Below are 24,197 nucleotides of genomic sequence, written 5' to 3'. Positions count from 1 at the left end.
TCTGCCTCCATGTCTCCAACCTGCTCAGGGCTCACTTAGACATCTGTCAGTTTGATCTCAAACTCATCTTCCGCTATCACATTAAACCGAGATAACTGTAAGAAGGGTTGGAGGGCATCAATTTTTTTACAATAAAAACTAAATAAAAACTGCTAGCTACAGAGGTTAACGGACAGCTATTACGACCACGCCCACAGCCCGGCATCACTTCATCTGCTGACCCAGTTCTCCATTAACAAAAACTGTCTCATGAAATAGAAACCTTAGAGAAGATGCAAACCCCAACGAGAGCACAAAGAAGCTTGACTCATTCCGATTTCCAGGCTGAATGACAAAACTGGGCCATCAGCTGCTGTCACTTTCCTATTTCACTTGCCTACGTGCCTAACAGATAAATGTTTGAACGTTTCTAACTGGTCCATTGTTACTGCTAACAACCTGACCACAGGAAACCATGCCCTACAACCCAATGTGAGACGTCCCGGGTATCAGGCACAATAAATTCCTTTCAGGAACTGGCAAATGAAAAGTTCTAGTAAAATGGGATTTCACTGAATGCTTCATAATCAACTCTCAACAAACTGGAATTTACAAAAATCTAGCAATTACCATAGACAACCACATCTCTCTCTGCTAATTAAGCCAGTGCTTCTCGTTCATCACTTATTGAACATTTGCTGAGGGCCTTCCTGGGGCCAGGGGAGAAACAAAGGGACAGTCAATGCTCATGTGAAGCCCTCTCACTGCACAGTAAGTGGGGTAAGCACAGGAACAGAGGACACCCTAGAACTAGATTTAAACACGTGTGCACGCACACACGTGCTTTCCCGTTGAGTCATCTCTCTTTCATAGAAGCACTAACAGCAAATATTCATGAGCCAGGCACAGTACCAAGCAAACGACATACACGTTATGCCATTTCATTTTTCACAAGAAGACGAAAAAGCAGGCACTATTTACTTCACAACGAGGAAGGCTCAGGGGGGTCTGACCACCCCGCTCCATGCGCCCTCGCGGCTCAGGCCAGCCCCCAGCCCTGTGCTGCTGCAGAGATGAAATGGACAAAACAGCTGTGCAGCCCGCCCGGGTGCTCAGAGCCCACGGAAGCCCCGCACCCCCGCCGCCGGCATCCCCTCGCACCCTCAGCAACGCTCTCCACGGTGGGGGGACAGACTCTGCTCAGCCTAGAGGCAAAACCTTGAGAATTCGCTTCCCATGGTGAGGTGTGTGCATGCCTTAGGGTGCTCGAAGCACAGTTCCACACCTTGCTCACAGCGTCTCACCCTCACCTGGGAAGGGCAAGTGTCCCCGTCATTCCCATTCCACAGATAAGAACAGAGACGTGACGGTCACAGAATGCACCCAGATTCGAAAGGCTGTCCTCTCCACGGGACACTGATGCACCCAAGACTCGCAGGGGAAACAGAGTATCCGCCAGAGTCCTGACCACGGTGGCCACTTCCAAAGTGAAACTGATGAGAAACGGCTGCCTTTAAACTTTACTGATTTGCAATTAAGAATCAATGTAACTTCCGTTTCCCAAGGATTAAGTTGTGAGAACACACTGACTTGCGCCTTTCCTCACTTCTCAAACCATGGAAGGGAGAAGATGCTGTAAGTTTTTGCCCTCACTTTTCTCATTGTATTGTAAAAATTCATTTCTACTCACACAGAAAATATACCTGAAAAAATCACCAAAAAAGGTAATTGTATGAGTTACCTGTTTTGGAAATACTGTTTCAAAGCTCCAGAAAAATGACCTCTACTTACTGACCAGACAGCAGTGTTCATATGAATCCTGAGAGGTTTGGTCTCTCGTAAGAACAACCATAAAATTAAATAATGTAGAAAGAAAAGAAGTCTCAGATTTAAATGAATTAAATTAAAATACCTATATTAAAAAGTCAGTGAGTCAGTAAGAATCCACCTCTTTCTCTCCATCTCAAGAACTCACGAGACCGTAGTCAGACATGACGCAGGACACAGCAGGTGAGGACCCGCGTCTCTCCTTTCACTAAAAGGGATACGGCGTAAACAATGATCCGATGTCAACATCAATTCCATTTACGGCTTCAAAGAAAAACACAAAAACAGCTCAGAGAATGAATCAGAGATAACCTTTTATTCATAAATCAAAGCTACCTTAAATTTCACATCATTGCTTCACACTCAAAAACTCTAACCTCAAGGTAACACTCTCACTTTAGTGGGTCATTTTTGATAAATTCACCAGAGCTAAAAGGAAGCTTGACTTTGTCCATGAACTTCTACATTGTGTGAAAAATCATTTTCCTTGAAATCCACAGGCACTAGATTGCATCCCAATTGCATCATGCGCTCTTTGTTTTGAGGGTACTGAAGACAAATGTAAGGACGAGGGAGTTGTACTTAAAAATACTCAGCTTAATCATGAATAAAAACATGGGGAGAACAGCTGTACTCTGAATTTATGGTCAAAAAAGCCCCAAATCAGTAGAGAATTTGGTTTTCCCCAAAGGCAGGCTTCACCAATGTGAAATTGTATTTAAGAATCCAAGAACCTGTTGGTTTGAAATTTTTTAAAAAATAAAAAAGAAAGAACTCAATAGAAAGACAGAAACAAAACCAATGTAGAAATACTTCAAAAATACTTGTAAGTAAATGTATTCTCAAATACGTTTCTACTTGGTGAAGATGGTAGTACGCACCTACACCCCAATCTTGTTAAGGGATTCACTTATAATACTAAGAATTAAGTCCCTGAATCTACCTAAACCCTGGGATCATCAGTTCACACTCCTATTGGTGCAAAAAGCTCTATCAATCATCCTAAGCTAATTAGCTTACAATGTGATAGAAAAAACTTCAGAGTATTGGCTAATGTAAAATTGCTGGTAGTGACCTTGGTACATACTTCAAATATTTTTAATCTGTTTAAGTTACAGGTCAAAGGTGATGGGGGGCAGTATGCATAATAAATGAGAGAAGAGCACCTCATCACCTTCGAGCAGAGCTTGGTGTCCCTTCTCCAGGTCATGGAACTTCAAGGCTGGTGAGGGGCCTAATGTCCAACCCACCAACACATTCCACTAGAATGGGAGAAGCACGGAGTCTAACCCGGTTGTTCCCGATGTACTCTCGGGACCCAGAAAGTGACATGCTAGGTGCCCAGCACCACCCCCTCCACCAAGTCCAACCCGCTTTCCAGAAACGAAACGACCTGGCTGTGGCCATAATGCTGGCTACCTGTCCCCCATATTCCTGCTTCCTAAATCAAGGTGGGTTCCTCCCCCACCCAGCCTGTCACGGAGGCGATGAAAGCCTTTCCTGTAGTCTCTCCTGAAACGCAGAACTCACGCCAGCATCTGATCCTTCTTTATGTTTTTAAAAGCTCGAACCTGTTCCTTTCCCTTCCTTAAGCAGGTACTTAGCCCCTTCGTATGCATCGTCCTTCGCTTTAGTTCCACAAACCTTTAATTTACTGCCTAATGCTTTACAAAGGACTGTGCCTGAAGAGCATAAAAGAGGAACAGGAATCAGTGCTCTCAAGGGACTTGCAAGCCAATGACAATTAAGATAGGCAGGAGCAGGCAGGAGCTCTGAAACAGAGAACTGGCCCTGCACACTATGGCAGAAGGGACCGTCTAGGCAAAGGGACCAGTGCGAGCTGACAAATCCTGAACACACGGTCAGGAGAAAGCGAGCCGTCCAGTCCGATGGAAACGCAGTGCAGGGAAGAGGCGGCGCTGGCCGGAACCAGCCTGCAGGGAGAGCAGCACATGAGGGAGAGAAGCTAGCACTTAGTTCTTCAGGCAGTTTCTCATGCCCTCCTGTTACCTCTTTTTTTTCCTACTTATCCCACTCCCTTCCTGAAATAGAAGAAAAAAGAAAAAGGAAAAGAAAAAGGCACACGAAAGCTTTTGTTCTTTGTGTTTGGAAAAGTTCTCTCAGTGATATGACGATGGTGGTGGACAATTTCAGGACCCAGGGTATCAACCGTGGCTCTACACCCGCCCAGTCAGTTAACCGATGCTTCATCATTGACAATTAAGGATCGCTTTGACAATCGGGTGAAAATCTGGACTCTCTCCCTCAGGAAAATGCACTTAAACAAAAACTGTTAGGCAGCCAGATTAAGATCTTTTGCCCTAGCAATAATTCTGGGTGAATAAGAACCCCAAAGACTTGGCCACAGTTTTTAACACTAACCAGGAGCGCCCATTTCCCCCTGCACCTAAGTAGAACATTCCTTCTGAGTGACAGTAATGATCCTTAGTGAATAAATAAAACAAGGGAATTTCTCCCAAGATTTATAATCCTCACCCGCTGGAAACAATACAGCTCCCATTTACTGGGCCCTGCTCTGTGACAGGCCCTCTGCAGAGCGGGTCATGTGCAGAGTATGAGGCAGAGGCCCTGGACGGCAGGTAACAGTTTCGCCCATTTCACACATGAGGAACCGAAGCTCAGAGGGGCCAACTGACCCGATTCAGTGCTGCCCAGCTGGACAAATGGCAGATCTGGGTTTGGAACTCGCACTCTGACTTACAAACGCCATCTATACTACCTCCCAGCAGAGGGGACCTTGTCACCATATTGATTACTGCGAGAGATCAAAAGATATTGCTGTCTCCTAGTAAGTAAACAGTCCAGTCCAAGGGTCCAGTCCAGAATTATACACCCTCTGGGTGTCCAATAAATACTTGCTGAAGGACTAAGGGCAAAAAGAACTTTAAATGGTCATATATGGCATAAGGACAATTTGGTCAATGACAAACTACATATATGATGGTGGTCCCAAATGACTACAATGGAGCTGAAAAATTCCTATCACCTAGTGACGTCATGGCCCATGACTTCAAAGGATTTGCTAAGGATGAGGAGGGCTGCAAAAATCAACATGGCAGACCTGCAAAAGAAAGAAACTAGACTGCTATCTATCACCACGCACCAAAATTAACTCAAAATAGATTAAAGACCTGAACATAAGACCTGAAACAACAAAGTGCATAGAAGATAACATAAGAATGAAACTCAAGGACCTCGGACTTACAGAAAATTTTATGAGTTTGACCTTAAAGGTAAGGGAAGTAAATGCAAAAATAAATGAATGGGACTACATCAAGCTTAAAAACTTCTGCACAATAAAAGAAACCGTCAACAAGGTAAAGAGACAACCATCCAAAATATACAAATACGAACCATATGAAATATACAAAGAACTCATATGACTCAATAACAACAAAAAAACCCCGAAACAGTCCAATTCAAAAATGGGCAGAGGACCTGAACAGACACTCCTCCCAAGAGGACATACAAACGGCCAACAAATATATGTAAAGATGCTCAACATCGCTATTAGAAAAATGCAAATTGAAACCACAATGAGATACCACCTCACACCTGTTAGAATAGCTGTTATCAACAGGACAAGGAATAACAAATGTTGGAGAGGATGCGGAGAAAAAGCAACCCTCATACACTGCTGGTGGGACTGCAAACTGGTACAGCCACTATGGAAAACAGTACGGAGGTTCCTCAAAAAACTAAGAATTGACCTACCATATGATCCAGCAATCCCTCTACTGGGTAATTACCCCAAAGATTTGAAAACCCATATCTGAAAGGTATTTGCACACCAATGGTCATAGCGACATTATTCATGGTGGCTAGGTCACAAAAGCAACCCAAGCATCCTACGATAGTTTATTGGCTAAAGAAGCTGTGGTACATATATACAATGGACTATTACTCAGCCATAAGAAATACTGCCATCTGCAACAACACGGATGGACCTTGAGATAATCATGCTAAGCAAAATGAGCCAGACAGAAAAAGCTGAAAATCACATGGTATCACTTTTAGGTGGGATATAACTCTAAAAGCAAAAAACGAACAGGACAAACAGAGACTCATGGTCACAGACAACAGACAAGTGGTTACCAGAGGGGAGGAGGGAAGGGGAGGGGGGAGAGGCGAGTAGACAGGGTAAAAGGGATTAAATATGTGGTGACAGAAAGAAATCTAACTATGGGAGGTGGACACACACTACTATATATATATATATATATATACATGCCTTACTGTTAAATTGAACACCTGAAACTTACTGAATTTCGTTGACCAATGTCACCATAAAAAAAAAAATCAACAGGGCTGTGGCTAAGATGGCAGCACTTTAACCTGAGTGTGGGTGAGGATGACATCGGGGTACTCCCAGAGGTGGTCCCTGAGGGCCTGACTAATGAAGAGTTTTTGGAACTGAAGCAGGCTGAAGAGGTGAGAGAAAAGGAAGCCGCAGGAGCCGAACCCCCCGGGAAGACTCAGCCAAGAGTGTAGCAGGAGCCCTGTAAAAAGTCTGATGACACGGACCCCAACACTGCAGGGTTTTCATTCATAGAGAGGAATGTTTGTGGTGCATTATCTGCTTACAAGCAAATCTAAGGTAAAAAACAAACAAAAAAAAAGTGAACCACCGTGGACGAAAGAGTGACACCTCCTCAAGACGAGCCACAGGCAGGTCCTTCAGGAGGTGTTCCAGAAGAAGGCACTGCCATCACAGGAGGTGACAGCTCCATGCCCATTACTGCCCCCGAAGACTTCCCTGGGAACAAGCTGTGGAGGCGCAAGACAGCGATGCTGGTCACCTCGACCCTGCACAGGTCTGGGTTAAAGTGTATGTTTATGTTTAGTTTTTAACAGAAAAGTTTAAAAGCAAGAAAAAATTTTTTTAATTTAAAAACAGAATAAAGTTTATAGAATAAGGATATAAAACAAGTAAATGTTTTTGTATAGCTGTGTTTAAAACACAATGTGTTTGTGTTTTAAGCTAAGTATTATTTACAAGAGTCAAAAGGTTTTAAAAATGTTTATAAAGTAAAAAATTTACAGAAAGCAAAGATTAATTTATTACTGAAGGGACTGTTTTGTATAACTGCAGTGCAGCCTCAGCGTGCGGTGTCATGAAGCCCACAGGGTGTGATATCCCTCGCTGCCTCGTCCAGGCCCCAGTCCCACGGGCCCCAGCCACGGCTGTGCCCTCCACAGGTGTACCACACTTACCTTTCATGCTCCATCTTTACTGCGCCTTTTCTGTGTTTAGATACACAAGCACTCACCACAGTCACAACAGTGCCTACAGTACTCAGGACAGGAGCAGCGGGCTGCACCCAGCAGCCTTGGCGTGTGGTGGGCTGCGCCATCCGAGTTTGTGTGAGCACTCTGTGATGTTCACACAACGGTAAAGACGCCTAACGACACGATTCTCAGACTGTATCCTCATCACTAAGTGACACCTGACTGGATGGGCAAATGGGGTAATAGTCTTTTAAGGGTTCCATGTGAACACCTGTGTCACAGCTTGGGCCTCAGTCACTGTCCTGTTTCTCAGTGGACCTCCCTCTCTGGCCTGGCAATGTCCCTCAGCCCTAATTATGTTATACCCCCATGTGCAAAAGTGTGCAACATATCAGTGAGGCAATGAGATGAATTAACAGTGAGATTTCAACAAACTGTGGTCTAGAGAGTCTTCCCCCCATGTTCCTATTCTCCCCTGACGCATATTGCCCCAAGACCAGCCATGTCACTGCACGACAGCTGTCCGCACAGGACTGCCAGCCGCCCCTCTGAGCACGCACATGTGTGCCACTGGAAGCCCAGTGAGGCCTGGACCCAGCCATTTCCATCTTTCTATGGCCGCTGCTCAGCTCCCTGGACCAAAGAGAGCCATAATCACCATTTCAAATAGAAAGACATTTGTGCTGTCATCACAAGGAGAAAAATTTGTTCCTTTCCTTTCTTTTTCTTGTACCTATATGAGAAGATAGATGGTAGCTGAAACTACGGTGGTAATCATTTCACGATCTTCGTAAATCAAACCTCGGTGCTCCTTGCACCAAGGACTGCCTACGTGTGAAGGAAAAACAAATCGTAGCACGTAATCTAAAACGGTGAAGCAAAAGGGAGACGAAATGAGGCCGCGGTCTCAGTGTTACTCTAAACCAGTGGTTCTAATCTTTTTTAGGTCATGAATTCCTTTGAGAATTAAATAAAAGCTACAGATCCTCTCTCCACAGAAAATAAAGAACCACAATCTGGCTCCCACTCTTGACAGACTAGAGGACACGCCCCATCAACCCCTTAGGGGTCCACAGACGCTGGAGTTCATAACCTTCGCTTAGCATCTGCATTTCCAGCCTTGTCTAACTAGAGGTAACCCCAATTCACCAGCCATTTTGGTTTTTAGCGGTCATACCAACACTAAGGGACACTGAAGGCAGGGGATGGTGCTAGCACTCAAGCGCAGTCTCACCAGCACCCGCCACCAAGGCCCCCACTCCTCTTGCTACCAGATTCACGTTAATTAATGAGCCACAATAATAAACTAGGGGGTGAGGATGCTCTACCTCCCCCTACTAGAACGTAAGAAATCCTAAAGCAGGGGTCATATCTGATAGTATTACGTGTTCCACCTATAGCTGCACACATTCTAGATAATAATTGTTAATCGGTTTACTAAAGAACAGACTGAAAACAACCTATACATTTATCTTTTATGGTAAAATGAGATATATATTCACATCACGCAAGAAAAAATGCCATATAATTAGCAGATTTTAAAATATTTTCTTAAATTGGATCTGAGAGCTTGAAATACAAGAAGCCTGTAAAAAAATGTGCTTCCTCATCTCTGTAGTCTTGATTCTCTCGATGGCAGGCACTGGGCCGTCTGTGGCACACACGCTGGTGCACAGCACACCACGGCCACAGTCCCCAAGGGCGTGCGGGAAACAGTGGGGAGCCTGAGAGGGTGTGACGGGAGTCTCACGTCTTCTTGTGGAGATATTTATTCAAGAAACATTTCCTGAACATCCACGATGCCTAGATTCTGGGGCCACATGCTTCCAGATAAAATAATGAGAAGCACAGGCGCTGCCTCCTAGAAGCCTGAGACACGGTGGGAGGGAGAAGACAGCACAAGGCGACCTGAACAGCAAGAAGCCCCGCGGCAGGGGTCCACGGCGGCTCTTCTTGGGAAACGGGTCTAAGCCAGACCCTGAGAATAAAAAGGAATTGGTTAAGTTTTTGTTTTGTTTTGCTTTTTAGGAGTTCTCGGTTTTTGGCTAGGTTTGGTTTGGGGTAGAAGGAGAATATGCCGGAAAAAAGGAAACTTCATGAAAAGGCCCAGAAGCAAGGATCTCCGGGGGGGGGGGGGGACGACGACTGTTAGGTCATCGGGTGTGGCTGGACTACGGAGCTTAAGGAGGGACGGGATGGGGACAGAGACTGAGCGGGCTCCTGCGAGGCCCGTATGCAGCCCAAGTTTATGTATGCCACCCCGCTTGATGAAATCACAGCCCCTGGATGCTCTAGCTCTTCCTGGTTTTTTTCTTTTAAACTTATTTTGAAACAATTTTAAATTTACAGGAAAGTAAATTTAAGAGTAAATTACAATAGTTTCCACATACCCCTTACCCAGGCTTCCCTCACACTAGCATGACCACGGTATATACATCAAACGAAAGAAATCATCTTTGATACAAAAAAACTAAACTACAGGCTTTATTTGGATTTTTACCAGTTTTTCCATTCATTCTCTTCCCTGTTCCAGAATTCAATCCAAGATTCCACATTGCACTTAATTCAAAAACTTTTTAAAAATCCCTTCCTTTACTCCTGCGTACCAGTTTTATCATTTAGCATTACTCTCTCTAAGCCCCATCTCTCAACATGGCCAGCTCGCTCAGAAGATAAATACATCATTTCAGAACAGAATGAGAGTTACCAAAACAAATGCTATGGAGAAGGAGCTATTAAGGACTCAGGGATATTTAACAAAAAAAATGAAGTCAGTGACATTGTCATACGGCAAAGACGCGCATATGCATGCACACACACTCCATTTACAGAAAGAATGCAGCCTAAGGTGTCCCTTCCACCACGGAAGATAAAAGAAACTTAAAAGACCCATTTCTGCTTCTGCAGTATTGCCAACAAGTAATAAATCCCCTCTGCTCTCTCTTCATACACCCCAAGCACCCTAAGAAGGAGTCGAACCGAAAACACCAACTCATCCTTAAAACAAAATGCTGGCAAAATCACCTGGGATATGGAAGAGGAAAGAAGGATGAGTCATCCTCTCCTTCCTAGATTTAAGGAGTCTAAATGGTAGGACAAAATTCCATTATGTCACAACAATCTTTATAAAGGCACTAAACCAATATTAGTCATACCTCTTTCTGTTTGTCACATTATGAGCTGCATTCTAAGCCTCCATCTCTAAAACTCCCAAGTCGATCTCTAGAATCAAGGAAGAATGCTATATAGAAATCACTGCAATGTCAATAAAAACTAGCAATTTTTTTCTGCCATTAAAACACAATTGTTAACAATGGTTATCCTTAGGAGGCAGAATTTAAGAATATTTAAGCTTTCCTATATATTTCAGCCATTGAGGGCGATGTATTAAACATTCACTAAATACAGAAAGAGCATGGTCCTGTGCCAAAGCTAGAGACAGGAAAAAGAACAAAGGAAAACCTCCCTGTGGAGCAGAGTCTAGATCCGCACCTCCAGGTGCTTTGGCCACTTAAAGTTTAATCAAAAGTAAGTACAATTTAAAATTCAGTTTCTCAGTCCCACTAGCTGTAGCTAGTGGGACTGAAATGTGGCTAGCGGACACTGAAAAAGGACAGCAGAAAGTTCTAGTAGACAAGGCTGACTAGACGCTCCAGTGCCAATTCGGACCATGGAGGGAGGGAGGATTTGGGAAGACAAGCCTTCCAGGCTGGCTGATGGCAGTCCACACACGCCACTGGCCCTCCCCTTCAGCATCACGCAATACCAAAATTTCCAGGGCTATTCCCCTAAAACCAAAAACAAAACACTTCAAGGAGGCATTACAGAAATGGATTGGGCAACAGGCTTTGACTGAACTTTGTTAAGATAAGCTTAGATGAAAATACCTTAAAATGAACAAACTAGATGATAAAATCCAATTAGGACCTCACTAGAAAGGAAGAGAAAATGAAACTGAAATTAACTGCTAGATCATTCTGGAAATCATTCTGGAAATATTTAACAGGTAAGCTAAACAAAGGATTAAGGGGACAAACCAAAGAATGCACTGTGCTCATCCAAATACCTAATCAAGGTCAAAACCTAAAATCAGGTGATTAACCTGAGGGAGCAATGGGGTGAGGGGGAGAGAGGGCACGCACACCAAACCAGCCTGGCGCTTTCTAAAGAGTGGGGTGGGGTGGAGGAGTTACTCTCTTTTCTCTGAACCCGCCTATATCACCTAACATATGCTGCCGTGGCTTCCACATCTGTAAAATGGGTACAAGCACAGTACCTATTTCTGAGGTCTGGTATGCGATTCCTCAATACACGTCAAGTGAATAAAACAGTGCCATTAGGAGTCTCTGAGGCCCTCATCTCACCCAAGGGAGTCGAAGGATTTCCTGAGGGTGAGCAATGCTGTGTTGACTGTCAGTCATATCAGGAGGTGGGTTTTGAAAAGTCAAATCTGTCCCAAGCTGAGCAAGCTACGCAGACACCTTCCAACAGTGTCCTCTGGACTGTGATGATGCCCAAAGCCACAGGGCACAGCTACGAGAACTTTAGGCAAGCTTCAGGATTACCTCTGTAATCTTGATATCAAGACTTAGGATACTGGTATTCAACTTTTTCCAAAATCAGCCTTGTCTGCCCAGCTAGACTATCCTGTCCTTCATTAAGGCATTGATTAGATACCATGACAAGTCAGACACTTTCCTAGGCAACGTGGAAAGCAGAAAACAACAGATCCCTACCCTCGAGAAGAACATAACCACTCCATTCCTAGGACCTTCTCCCACAGCTATAACCACATACGTGCAAAATGACATGTATTCAAGTTTGCCTTTTAGTGCCGATTGCAAAAGCGAAGAACTGGAAACAAATCAAATATCCATCAACAGGAGACTGGCTAATTACAGTCTATCTGCATAATGGAATACCATGAGGCTGCAAAAAAGAACAAGAAAGCGTCCTTTGTCTAACACAGAATGACCTCCCAAAACAGACCTTAAAAAAAAGGAAGATGCGGAACAGTAATTATAGTATGCTGCTATTCACGTAAAGGGGTAGGGAGGCCATACATATTTATATTTGCTTGTTTGTATGTGCACAGAATATCTCTAGAAGGAAAAAAAAATCTTTCTGGTAAAAAACTGATGTCCCTGAAGGAGACAACTGGGTGGCTAGAGAATAAGGATAAGGGAACAGGATGGGTGTTTTGTGACTGATAACAGAGCCAACCAAATTTAACGACTACACAAAAACAAGGGATCCACCTAACGTTCCCAGCAAGGTGCTGCTGGAACAGCTGAGGACCCCAGGAAGGTCTGAGAACGGTGGACACCTGCCGGCACGCTGAAGGATGAGTGGGAAACTGATCACTCCGAGAAGGGCTGGTGAAGGTGTGTTGAGAACGGGCTTCGTGAAAAACACAGCGGACAGGAAGGTGGCCCAGCGCAGAGACCGAGATGCCCGCAGCTCAGCACGTGGACAGAGAAGCTGCCGGGGGTTCTGTGAGCCACACTAACCACCTCCCCTTCATCTTGCAGGCAACGGAAACACACTGGAGGTTTTTAAGCAGGGGACTGCAATAGTCAGGTTTGTTTAGTGACCCAGTGACACAGAGGAAAAACAAGAGAGGAGAGGATGGAGAAAAGGCCGCCCTGTAGGAGAGTCCTGTCGTCGGGCAGGACACTGCGTCCCGGGACTCCCGGTGGCACACAGCATGGACTGGCGCCCCAGAGCAGCTCCCAGCTTGAGGAGAGCGACCCCGGCAACCGTGCACTTACCCGCCAAACACAGCCCATGCGGTACCTCAGCTTCTCACAACAACTCTGCAAGGCAGACGTCAGAATTTTTATCTTCTACATGAGAAAACTTAGGCTCAGACAAGTCGCACAGCTTGTTTAAGGTGACAAAATAAATGAAGGAAGCGGGACGTGAATCTATGCCTGGCTATCTGGATGCCTGGCCTGTGGCAAAGTTCTCCCCAGTCTGTATAAAAATAAGAATGAGAAACATAACTACGTATGTCCATGCCAGGCTGCCACCTTCTTTTATTCTGATATTGGACACTATTTTTTAAATAACATAATGGGGAGAAGTTTTCTTTTTTTCCTAACGCCCTCCTTGGCAAAACTAAAAACTGGTAACTTTGTATTTGTTTCTCCACCACTATATTCTTCAACTGATATATAAAAACCAAGCCACTGCGCTAATCATGACATTTACCAAGCGTTCACCATGGCCCAAGCACAGTGACCCTATGAGCAGACAGTAGTGTGTTCCCCTTTTTACGGAGGACTAAACAGGGGTCTGAGGCCCCAGTGTTTAAGTGCCATGTCAGAGGGTGCAGAGCTGGCAGGAGATGGGGCGGGGACTCCAACCCAGGCCGTGTGTTGTGATGAGAAACGAGCAGAGGCCTCAGTCCTAACCCGTGAATACCAACCCGACCACCACGACTGCTATTTGGCCTGTGACCAGCAACGTTTAGATGTGTGAGGCTCTTACTGGTCAGAACCCAAGAGTGACCGCTACTGGGGGACAACTTACAAGACCACAGGTCACCAGCACGCACAGCCCGGGGACTCAGAACGCCGTCCCGCTGCCTCCGCAGCCATCTAGCGCGCTGGCGGACCCGACCCGCTCAGTTACCAAACGGTTTCTCCTCCTCCTCCCAGAGAACCGAAAGGCTTTCCAACTCACAGTTCCCACATTCACTCCTGGCATTCAGTTCTCAAAAAAAAAAAAAAAAAAAAAAAATCCAGAATTACAACACAAAAGCCAGTGGCATGCAGCCTAGGTATACAGGCCTCTTTTACAGATGAGAATGCAAATTAAAATAAATGACTTGTTCAAGGTTGCAAAGTGAGGAGTGAAATGAAAACTAATGGCAGAAAGGGCTCTTTACATCACTTGAGGAATCTCAAGAACCCAAGGACCAAAAGATTCCAGAACTTGATTTTTTCCCGGTTTCCCTGAAAAATTCTTACCTTTAATTCGACAAATATTGTGCTCCTAGGACATGTTCAAGGATAAATACGATGGGTCCACAGGACAAATAGGGGGACAGAGAGGGTCAAAAGCTGATATCTGGGTGTAACTCCCTCACACCACACACTACACCTCATGAAAGAAACGACCAGCAAGTAAATTGGGACATGTGTACACCAATGTCTTATTAAATAACAACAAAAGCAAACAAGGTGAAATTTCAAATCTCCAAATTATTTCTTATTCAAGATAAAGCATGAACCTGGACCACTCTCTTAAAAGGTCCTTCTCATAATAAGATGAAATCTATCTTCCTAGTCGACACATTCTTGAGTTGAAATGTTTAGTCACACTGAACTCTTTAAGATAAGATCGGGGAAAAAATCAGGCCATTGGCCTTCTAAATTTTTTACTTTCTGATACAGAAACAAGGTGTTCCTTGTGTTACCTGTAAGAGAAGAATCGCTTTTGTTTCATAAATGGCGCATAAACTCTGAGAAGAGGAGGCATGTTTTGTATAACTGGTACTCTAAACAGTGTAGACACCGAAACATTGAATGGGGAAGAAAAAGGAAAAATAAAAACTTGCCTTCCTGTATCTCTAGCCTGTGAAGCTACAAAGAACTAGTTTGTTCTCTTCCTGCTTAATAGCCCTTAATTATTGAAATATCTAAAGAAAATTAAATATATCGAATAGAATTATTTAAATCTTATTTGTTTAAAGATTTTTGGTTCATAAAAGGGAAGATATAACTAATTTTATAGGCATTCCTGATTTTGACCAAAAGAAGGAAAAATATACTATGGCTTCTTTCTCTTAAAATAAGCATGGGGGGCGCGCGGTCGACATTAGTTCCCCTCACTTCCATACAGCGCAAGGCAGCACCCCAGATAAGGCGACAGAGGCAGCGCTCAGGGCAAAGGCTCGGAGCCAGACTGCCTTGGGAACCTACAGGCCATGAGGCCTCGGGCAAGGCCCCTCTGGAAGCCTGTTCCCCCAGCTAGAAAATGAAACGCCACCTACCTCCGAGGGTTACTGTGAGAGGGATATGAGGGAACACTCAGTAGTCCCCTGGTGCACAATAAGCGTATCATTATTATTAACCAGTTAATTTTGCTAATAATTCAATTATTGTTCCAAGAAAGGGTGACTGCCTCACCTTCAAGGTACAAGACTCCAACAGATCTATTACTTATTAAGCCCTTGCTTTTCAGTTCAATTTTTCCTTCCTATGTGTATAATAAAAATTAAACAATACAACCACATTGCAAAAAAAAAATTGTTTATTCTTTTTTCTGAATCAAAAATAGTAAAATCATTGTGAAAACTTAGGAACTCAGAAAAAAATGTGAATCACTCAAAATTCAACAGCACAGAGATCAGTATTAACAGCACTTTGGCATTATTTCTTCCACTTTTCCCATTTATATTTTAAATAACTGAAATTTTACTGTTTATAATTCTACATCTTGAATTTTTCTCATATTTTATTTTGTGTGTTCCTTACCATGTCAAGAATTCTCCAAAACATTCTATTTTAATGAGTCCATACTCTTCCATAACGCAACTACTCCCCGAAGGCTAAAACATTTAGACTGCTTTTTATTTTCTATACACATCACTACAGTCAACAACACCTTTGCACGTAATCTTTCTTGGTCCATATATATCCCTGTGAGCAGATCAAGGATTGTACATCTTTTAATACACTGCCAAACTGCCTTCCAGAAAGTTCGCAGTTTGCCTATCATGGTATCTCCAGCACTGACCGCTACCTATTTCTTAATTCCCAGCAAACAGACCAAAAAAATCTGGAATTACAACACAGACAAGGAAGATCTGTTATCAAAAGAATGCTTTCGACAACTGTGGTAATTTGTACCAGATCACTATTATCCCATTCTTTATCAGATATGTGACCTTGAGCAAACTTGGAAGTTATAAATATCATCCCACATACATTCGCATTTGTATATTAAAGCTATGACTGAAGTGCCTTCCATATAGAGACTTTCAAATAATTTCCAACTTATTAAGAGGACTTGTGTGGAAAAGTAATTTATGCCCCATAACATGAATGGAGAGCGGGGCGTTGCGGTTGCACAACACATAGAAAATTCAGAAATGCACACTTAAGATTTATGCACTTTTCTACGATAAGTTATACTTTAATTTTAAAGGGGGGGGATGAAAAGATAAAGATATTAAAAGGGGATCTGTGCACAAGAAAATACATGAATTCCTTGTACAGGCACACACACACACTGAAACACAACTCCTTTAGCTAAAACTGCCATTTTTAAGCCATTGTGGCTGCTGACTACTTCTGGGCATATGCCAATAGCCAAGACCTACTCCCGAAGCAGTCAGGGGCCCTTTCCCCTTTTTCCTCATTTATCAAAGGTTTTATCTGCATTCCTCACCTGACTGACCAATGGGAGGAAGAAATTTTCTACAGCCCAGCGGCACTGCAGTATTCAGTGACTTCAGGCCATTGAAAACGCTTTCACAAAGTGTGGCACCCATGGGCCTTCCACCTACGGATCTAATAAACAGTTGTGAAAAATAAAGGTTGGGCGCTGCTTTCATCGCCATGTGTTTAGGGTCACTGTTCCCAGTGACATGACTCCCTGGAAGTGAAAGCCACTCCAGCTGAAGATGCGGATTTCAAAAAATCTAATCATCTTGTATTAATGCGGTGCTGACTTCCATTTGTACACAATCAATTTGTTACTGAACAAAGAATCAATCCTTTTTAATTGCCTGTGGCAATTAAGGGTAATCATTTTCTTTTGTCTTATTCCTAAGTAGTGCAGGCTGCAATAGACAAGCCACGTTTTGACCTTTCTTTGAAATGGAGATGGAGAGAAGTAAAACCCAACGATATATTTTTTTAATTTTTTACACTTCAGGAGGCTATTAGCGGAAGCTGGCCAACATCACCCCAACATTATTTAATAAGTTTTTGAACTGTAGTTTTAAAAAAAAAAGATTACAGTGAGCTCCACGCAAATAACCCAAGGGACAGAGTGTATTTTTATCCATACATTTCTAGTTACCTAGAGAGTTTTCTCAAGGAAATCTCTCAATTAGGAGCTATTCAAATACTTTTCTATTTGCCAAAGAAAATATAGATTTAGAAGTCATTCTGTGATCAAACATTTCTTCTTTCTGTTACACAAGTTTACTTATAAACAGTTTTCTTATACCTGGGTTTGAATCCAGATAATTGTTCACCTTTTTCAACATGCTGGCAAAAAACACAAGCTGGCCCTGCAGCTGTAGAGTCTTTTCAAAATACTATGAACCAGAACCTACTATGTGCACGGGCTCTGAACAGGAAAATCTTTAAGATATTAATACAGATTGCCTCCCAAGGATCCAGGAATTAATCAAAAGTCTATTCAACATTTATTTCCCTCTCCCACCCTATAGTGTGTGTATGTGTGTACATGTGTGTGTACAGTTAACTGTATATAACTGACTATAAATTCCTCACGGAGCTGAATTATAGCTTCTTATATTCCAGAGCGGCAAGACAGACTAATAAAATAAACACACATTTTGGAATCAGACAGACATGGATCCAAAATACGGCCCTACCACCTATTAGCTGTGTAACCCTGGTCAAGACTTTTAAGATATGTATATATGAGGATTAAATGCCGATCCGAGGACAAGCCCTCTGTCAGTTTAAAGCCTAAAAATGGCCATTAGAGTTGGTAAGCACGTCTCCCACCCATCAAAAAAAAAAGGCTTTGGTACCTGTTTGGGTTCAATGAATACTATGCAGCGGGGACCCACTCTCCACAAAGTATTTTGCTAGGTCTGATGAGAGATAAAAAGATATATGACAGGGCCCCCTTCCTCAAGGAATTCACTCTCGAGAGAGAGAAGAAAATTCAGTATCGTTAGCTATAAAATAAGGCAGAATGGAAACCAACTAGTATAATCCCTTCATTTTTGACATGAAGAAACTGCAGCCCAGAGAAGTGGAAATGATTTGGTGGGTCTCACGGCCAGCGTCACACAGCAGCAGAGCCGGGGCTGGGGCGCTACTTTCTTCTTCTCATCGGTTCCACATTCTTTACACCATAGGAAGCTGCCTCTCAACTGTTCGAATTCCATTACCAAGTGCAAATATTACTGTAGTGACCAGTAAGAGGACATTTTCCTAACGAGAATGCAGAGTCAGGAAGAGAGCAAAAATACCTGTAGATACAGAACGTAACAGTCACAACTGCTAGAAATTTCATAAAATGAAAATGTTCATTTCAGTCAAGGAAGAAGACAGAAATAGACAAGTCTGGCTATTTTCAACTAAAATAAGTATTATTTTTTTGTGACGACGCCTTACAGCTGCAAAGTAGTATCTGGTTCTCTATGTCAACTTGATGGTATTTCTTAATATCAGAAGCAAATAAATGAAAAACAGCCTGACAGATGCCAAGTTACTTTCAAGAATTCTTCATAGATGAAGCCTGATAAAGCACTGTATCAAAAATTAAACAGAAATAAACTTTAGAGAAGATAAACATAAAGGACTTGTTTGCATTTCTTAATAACAGCAGTTCGAGTGCTACTCAGACCACGGCTATTTGAGAGCACAGGGTAACAGTGACTCAGCTTGAAAAATTCCACATTGTTTTTAAAAGAGGTATATGGTTTTAGTTATGTAGTTAATACAATCTGGATGCCCCTTTCCCCCCAAATTACAAACTCGTTTTCATGCGAATGACCAAAAGAGAGGCAATGTTTATCTTACATCTGAAAAAGTATACAGCAAAGGTAATCCTGTCCATTTCACTACACCTTCCCAGGGCAAGAGCCCCCGCCCCCTCCCGGGTTCCTGGGTATAATCTGGGGCTGGGCTGGGAGTTGCAGCAGCACCAAGACTCCCCGCTCTAACTTGTAGCTCTAACTTGTACGTGACCCAGGACAACAAGACTGTACAATGAGCTGGACGACACTACACTTCAGACCACAAATGTGAAGCCCAGAGAGGTGAAAGCGATTTGCCCAGCTTTCTGATTAATCAGGTTAAGGCCAAGACCAGAAGGTCTCCCACGTGTATGTCCACACTCTTTCAACTATGACAGGAAGCCTGTTGCCATGGCCCTGCAGCAACCCCTCCACTTCCCCATCTATAAACGAGGGGGCCGGCCAAGGCACAGACGTGCCACTGTGCTGCTCCAAACCCAAGGGGCTTCAGCTGCTCACCTTCCTCCCACTTCGAGCAGAGAATCTCCACATTTAACTATTTCATATAGTGTGAAAAAGGAAATTTAAACAACTGGACTAGATGACCCATAAAACGTCCCACTGACTGGGTAAATTAAGACACTGCACAGACCGACCGCCAGATAGTGACTGCCAACGGTCGCCGTACCTCACTGGAGGGCCCGGCGAGCGGCCCAACACCTCTCAGAACCCATAGCAGACAGAAGAGGGAGAGCAGAGGAGACCGGAAACTTGAGAAGGAAAACCAGTCTCACCTTTTCGATCTCCAGCTGTACTGACCTGATGCTTCCCCAACACATACGGACTGACCGAACACCTACGAGGTTGTGGTTTACAAGCACCTGTGCAACCCTTGCTCCTCCCAGGCTGTCCTTTGCTGAAAGCCACCATCAGGCCCACGGATCTGCACGCGGACACCTTCCACGTGTCTGCTATGCAGAGGAATGTCTATTTTTTGATTTCTTATTGTCCTAAATGCATCATGCCAAGAAAAAGGGGAGATGAGTAAGGGAGGGTAAAAAGGCCAAAACGAAAGGTTTTTGTAAAAGGGAAGAGGAACTTCTCAGGCCATGGATTTTCTAGGCAGGGCAAGAGCCTTTGAAGGCCTGTCACTAGGGTGAAGACAGTAGTCTACAGCCATCTCCTGCTCGATACCCTGCCCCCAACTGGCACACTAACTGTTCCAGAAGGCAAAGGCTATCACCTCAGATTTCAGTAGCACCCAATTCCACCATGAAAGCGAATAGTGACGCTGGGGTTGGAGCCTCTGCACCATCAGAGCAATCTGACAGTCTCTGGAACATCAGTTACCAGTTCAGGAAGAAAAATCAGCTCTTTGTTCTTCTGTCTCCTCTCTTCCTATTATGTAAACTTGGGCTCTGGGCATGCGGAAACTTTCTATGCTGCCAGTGACATTAAAACTCTGGAACACGAATTTAAGCGGTACTGCATATACAGCTATTTTTATTCTTAATTAGCTGCCACTTCTACATTAATAAAAAAAAAAAAAACAACGATTTATACCAACACGGGGAACATAAACTCTAATAAACTCAGAATTATTCACGATTCGCAAAATACCGAAATTCACAGAAACCAACGGAAATGAACCAAAATTCTTTAAGTCAAAAATGGTGATGACACATGCTACAGATAATTAAAATTACCAGCCTCTGCTTGTTGGAAAATTTGAAGCCCTAAGGAGTTAGAAGCTAAAAGAGCCAGATGGATCGACTACCCAGTCCCCATCACTGTCTCACATACAAATGCCCTAACATGGGACAAGTCAATGGTCCAATTCTGTAGATAACAGTGAACGTTTTTTATGTCGAATGTGTTCACACAGAACTATTTCTGAATAAGTGCTGAAATAAACAAAGTTTGATCATAGCTCAGTTAAGAAATAAAGTCCTTCCAGTAAATGCTTCTTCACAGCTGGATGGCTGCTTTAATATGCAATTGCCCTAGGCCACAGGGGGAAAAAGTCAGGCTTTTGATTTACTTAAGAAATAAAATAAATAAACCTAGAACATCCAAAAGGTTCCCTCTCCTGAGTTAAGGAAGGAAAACGGCTGGATGGCTTTTCTGTATAAACCACCTTCCTCTGAATGAACTTCCTAAACCCCACCCCCAACTAAAACCACTGAAGGGTACAGCTCAAGGAAAGGTGGCTAAGGTACATTTCCCAGGAAATGAGACCAAAAATCCAATCGAATCAGCCAGTTCCTGGCAACCCTTTCTCACTCTATCAAATCAGGTCACTCAAAGGCTGGGGGAGTGCCAGGGCCCAAGCCCGCACCCCTCACACGACCAGCGAGCCTGTTGCCCCCCACCCCAGTCTACCCAGAGGCATCTGTCTCCCTGGCTGGGAATGCCTGCAACACCAGAGGGCAGAAATATGAGTGACACTTGGCACTCTCTCTTTCAACAAACAACCGCAGAGCGCTTTCCAAACCCAGACACTCACTACTTTAAAGACCAGGAAGCTGGAGCCTTCCCGGGGCAGAAGCGAAAAAGAAATAGCCCACCCTCCCTCCTCCGCCCTCCCAAAGGTCACACTGCAAACCAGAGGCTGTTAGGGAAGGCAGGACTCAAGTGTGAGATTTGGGAGAACTTGAGAGCTGGCCATTACCCCAGCCAGGGGTAAAACAAAAATATGACTTGTCAGCTAGGCGAAAAAAAAAGCACACCCCCTAAGTTCTCCCAAAGATGCAGGCCTGGAAGTGGAAGGGGCAAGCGGGTACACCTTTCTCTTTACAACAGCGCAGAGAAAAGGGCAGGAGAAGGAAGGAAGAGAAGCCAGACCTGCGAGCAGCCGCCCTCTGCTTTTCCCAAGGACACAAAGCGGTGAAGCCCAGGGAACTGCAGGGGCTGGGGAGCAACATGGGAGTGGGAAAGAAAGCAGGGCGACGGAAAGGGATCCACCCCTCACTACTAACCTTGGGAGAAACGGGAAAATAGAGGAAACGGGGGTGGGTGTGGAGGACACTCTCAGACTTCAGAGATCAGTACTCAGTCAACCAGCCCCCACGTTTACCTAGACCCCACAGAGGTCCCTCAGGATAAACTCCCGCAGGATCCGGGCACCGAGGGAATCTGCAGTCTAAATCAGAGCCCAGAGAACCCTGGGCCAAACCTGGCCCCTTCCCCTCCAGAGCTGGGGATGGAGACTAGAGGAAGGCATGCTTGAAGAGGGGGAGCACTTGGTGGGGAATGGGCAGGTCAAGGTTGGGGAACTGGGAAAAGCAAGTTAATAGGAACTAAAACGGAAGAGAAGGAGCCTGGTAGGACACGAGAAAAAGAAAAGGTGAGGGAGGAAAATAGTCAATGAGGAGCAGACTGGGAGAGGGGATTCAAAAGGTAGGGAGAGTCCATCCAAGACGTCAGGAGGATGCAGGGGAGTGGGCGCGGGGGGAGGCAGGCAATGATGGGAAGGAATGGTTAAGACATCTCTAATACTGGGCAAAATTGAGAAAAAGGAGGACTCAAAAAGGAGGTACACGGCAGGGCAAAGGGGGAGGACAAAGACAAGAAAGAGAGTGGATTGGAGGGTCAAAATGGTGGGGGGAGAGGTCAGGTGGGAAACTTAGAAATGAGAGGTAACAGAGATGAAAGACAGTTGCAAGATGGCCAGGGTTAAAGAGGACCACTCCAAGAGGGAACAGCGGTGGCAAAGTTAAAATGGCTTCAAAAAAATATGTGAGCAAGTGGACAGCTCCAAAAGGGGCAGAGCTGGGAGAAAGACATTCAATAGAGAAGATGAGGCAGAAATGAACAAATGAAAGAGCAGGTGCAAAAGGGTTTGGGGCAGGTCCGTGGGATGCAGAACAGAAAGGGAGAGATCAAAGAGAAGTTATCCATGGTTTGTTTTAGTGAGGCAGAGGGCAAGTCTCAGAAAGGCCAAAATGGAGAGAACTTGGAGCAAAATGAAGGCTGGAAGCAGGTCTTAAGCAGAGAAGAACTGAAGGGGAGACAGGTCAAAAAAAGGGAGCAAATGAATGGCACAGTTCAAGAGCACCATTGAGAAAGTGAGGAGTGAAAACCTCCAGATCACTGGGGCAGACCCTAGCCTCCAGGCTGCAGACAGGCTGGTTTGGGGGTACCGCACAGAAGCGAGGAGCAGAAATGAGAGCGACAGGGTCAGAGACGCGGAAGAGGCTGCTTCATGGAAAGCACAGTCGGAAAGCAAGCAAGTGGGTCGGGGACACAGCAAAAGTTGAGACTGGGTAAGGGGGCAGAGCCGGAAAGCAGAAAAGTCAGAAGAGAGACAAGGGTCTGAATGGCCAAAGGCAGCAAGATCTGAGAAGGGACGGAGACAGCATGGTGAGACGGAGTCCAACAGGGAGCAGGAAATACACTGGGGCATGGAAGGGGTGGTCAAGGAGCTCCCGGGCTTTCCTGGGGTGCAGCAGGTGCTGTGAGTGGGCAACGGGGCCAAGAGCGAGAGGGAATGGAGTCCAAGGAGAAGACCTGGGGCAGCACTGCCTAGACGAACAGTCTCAGAAGGGTCTCGGAGCAGGTGGAACCGCAGGTCCTAGAGGGACAGCTCCTGGTGATGCAAGAGATTCTGAGAGGAGATAGGTCAAAGAAGGGGACAGGTTCGCAGGGTGATGAGAGCGCAGCCGCTGAGGAGGCAGAGGGGTCACGATCTCAAAGTGGGGGTCCAGAATTAAAGGATGCAGAAGGGTCGCTGAGGAGGTGGGTCCCACCAGCGCTGCAGAGCCCAGAGGGGCGAAGGCGGAAAGGGGGGGGGCAGAACTGGTAGCGGAGTGGCCGAAGGGGGAGGGAGCAAGGCGGACACCAAGATCACAACGGGGAAGGGGGTACGGGCCGACGCAGGGACGGCTGGGCTGAGGCGGTCACCAGCAGGTCCGAAGGGCGGGCGGGCCCCACGGACCGGGCCGCGGCACAACGCAAAGGGGCCGGCGGGGCCAGGGGGCTGGGGGGCCGCTCCCTCCCCTCCCCCTCCAGCTCCTCCATTGTTCGCGGGCTCTGGGCCCCGCCGTCCCCGCCTCCCCCTGGACCCCGCAGCGGGGCGGCGCCCGGCCTCGCCGCCGGGGCCCGCGGGCTCGCGCACTCACCAGCTGGGCGCCCTCAACGCGGCCCCGGCCTCCAGGATCCCGGCTGCGGCGACGGCGGCCCCGGCGCCATGTTCTGCTGCTCCTCGTCCAGCGGCGGCTGAGGCGGCGGCGGCTGCTCGGGCGGCGGGGGGCCGGGCGGACCCTCCCTCGCGGGCTCCCTCCTCCGCCTCCTCCGCCTCCTCCTCCCGCCGCGCCGCGGCTCTCCCTCGGGGCGGGGGGCGGGGAGGGGACGGGGGAGGGGCGGGAACCAGGGAGGGCGGACCAGCCTCGCTCGCTCGCGCCCTCGCTCCCTCCCTCCTTCGCAATGGCGGCGGCGGCGCCTCCTTCCTGCGGCCGCCGCTCCC

The 24,197-nt window shown here is 45.5% G+C and overlaps 1 protein-coding gene across 1 annotated transcript in view; it reads right to left on the bottom strand.

Annotated features, from left to right (window-relative positions):
- The window catches only part of ARHGAP35 (Rho GTPase activating protein 35), a 107,757-nt gene extending 83,785 nt beyond the window's left edge, over nt 1-23,972 (bottom strand). The window contains exon 1 of the mRNA XM_016155357.2: nt 23,854-23,972. The gene's annotated coding sequence lies outside the window, so the exon portion shown is untranslated. The remainder of the gene's footprint in view (nt 1-23,853) is intronic.
- Between the last annotated feature and the right edge of the window lie 225 nt (nt 23,973-24,197).

Source organism: Rousettus aegyptiacus, unplaced genomic scaffold, assembly GCF_014176215.1.
Source record: "Rousettus aegyptiacus isolate mRouAeg1 unplaced genomic scaffold, mRouAeg1.p scaffold_m13_p_14, whole genome shotgun sequence".
Classification (NCBI taxonomy): Eukaryota; Metazoa; Chordata; class Mammalia; order Chiroptera; family Pteropodidae; genus Rousettus; species Rousettus aegyptiacus.
Note: the sequence above shows the minus strand (reverse complement) of the source record. Positions and strands in the feature narration are given on the sequence as shown.